A 2,397-nucleotide genomic window follows, 5' to 3' on the forward strand; every position below is an offset into this window, starting at 1 on the left:
GTTGTACTCAAAAAGGTAGAATGAAACTCTGACTGGGTTCTAGTCCCGGCTCCACCATCACCCAACTGAGGGAAATGCGGTTTCTCTCAGGGCTTCAGTCTCCCTACCTGTGAAGCAAGGACTACATGAACTGTAACAGTGCTGTCAACTGTTAATCAAAATCAATTAACATTTTATGATACGTGGTATCACTTTAGTCTTTTTAAGCAATGTGATATAGGAAAAAAGATTAAAGATGCTGAGGTTGAGATTTTTCAAGTGATCCCACTTGTAGGAATATAATACAATATAGTATTGTAATTTTAGTTTTCATAACACTGATCTTACTGGAGCTAGCTTATATCAAAACAAAAGCTGGGGCATTTTTCACTAAAACAATATTTTTTCCTTTTTATATAGGAAAGTCTGAGTAATAACAAAAAAATAAAAATAATAATGCTTCACATTTAAGTGGTCTTTGATTTGAGGCCTTCCTGAATGGTGTTTTTGTAAGCCATATGTGTTATTATTTGTGGGCCAGGGGGGTGAGGGTAGGTCACATTAAAGTACGAGGATGTCTAGGCCATATTATGGGAGTGCTTCAAAGTAACACAATGACATTTAATAACAAACTCAGCTTTTTGTTTCAATTGTACCTTATATCCTGGAAGTACTGCACCTTTGGTTTTAAATGACGTTTCATCACCCTGTGTGTTTTGCAGGTAGAAAAACTGAATCAAGGCAGATAAAGAAGAATCCAGATGTTTGTGATGTTCATTAGTAATAGTAGCAAGCACGTATAGGTATCTGCTGTGGGCAGCATTCTAAGTGCCTTCCTAGTGTTAACGCCTGTAACCTTACCACCCTCTGAGGTAGGTTGTGACTTCTCTGTTTTACAGATGAGGAGACTAAGGCATAGAGAAGGGAGTAACCTGGTTCAAGAGCTGCTTGCTAGTCACTCACAAAGCTGGGACTCAGCCCCAGAGCACGCAATGGTCACCTCCACCCTCATGTGGGGAAACTGAGGCTTATCAAAGCAGCAATTCAAACACTTGCAAATAATTCCCCTTCACTCACAACACCACCAGCTTGCCCACTTCAGAAGGAAATAAATAGCATTCTATCAATATCATTGACTGGCTCCACCAACTTGCATCAGTTTTTTGTATCTAATATTAAATAATTTGGTGGTCAGATATCTGATCCTCACCTTTTGCCAGAAAGAGTAAAGGGTCTTTTATTTTTTATTTTTTTTTTATTTTTTTTTTAAATATATTTTATTGATTTTTTACAGAGAGGAAAGGAGAGAGATAGAGAGTCAGAAACATCGATGAGAGAGAAACATTGGTCAGCCGCCTCCTGCACATCTCCCACCGGGGATGTGCCCGCAACCCAGGCACATGCCCTTGACCGGAATCGAACCCGGGACCCTTCAGTCCGCAGGCCGACGCTCTATCCACTGAGCCAATCTTTTATTTTTTAGATTACGTTTCCTATCAAATATTTCATCTCCTTCCCCAATATATAATCCAAACACTTCCAAATCCCCATTAGTATTTTCATTGTATATTCATGCATTTAAAAAAAGAAAAAAGAAAGAAACACCTAAAAAAACCTTCAGTATTGGAACAAATCCATTCTGAACCATGCGTTGCTATTTTTTATTCCTTGGAATTACTCTAGGTCACATTAGTTAAAATTGCTATCATCAGTAAAACATTTTAACTCCCTTACTCAGAAGCTCACTGGTCAAACCTGAGTGTGAGTGAGCTGTTTTACCAGACTTTACCTCGCTCCAACGATGTCACCTCTAGCTCAGGGGAAACAGACTTCACTTCTCCCCCAGAGGAAGACGGAACGACCTTCGAAGCTGATGTAACTGCCACTAAGGGGCAGCAACAACAGCCGCTCTACACTTAGTCTTCATGAAACTCTCAAGGACACAGAGTTCAGTGGCAAAGCAAGCTTCTGGGTTATTTACTTTTTAAAAATGTATTTGATCACTTATTTCTTTATTCTATGCCTTGCTCCAGATAAAGAAGAATCCAGATATTTGTGATAGATTCAAAGTCGATACTTTTTTTTTTAAGATATGCTTAAGAATTTTATCTTCTAAGTGACAGATTTATTCATAGCTACAGTCAGTCCTTTCCTCGTATTTCTAACTTTCCTCCGTTCTTGTGTCAGGTTAAGATCTTAGATCCAAAAATCTATGAATGTTCCTCCAGACAGAATCCCCCTTGTACTCCCCCCCCACACACACACACACACCAATTTCCTAGGGATTGCTTTAAAGGAGTTCAGAAATTAAATTTAGAACTATCAGGCATGAGCACACAAAAAAACAAAAGGGGGTTATTTAGTGTAGAAATTGGCTTTATCTCTTATGCATTTGCTTCTTATTATTAAGGAATCCAT

Source organism: Myotis myotis, unplaced genomic scaffold, assembly GCF_014108235.1.
Source record: "Myotis myotis isolate mMyoMyo1 unplaced genomic scaffold, mMyoMyo1.p scaffold_m19_p_1, whole genome shotgun sequence".
Classification (NCBI taxonomy): domain Eukaryota; kingdom Metazoa; phylum Chordata; class Mammalia; order Chiroptera; family Vespertilionidae; genus Myotis; species Myotis myotis.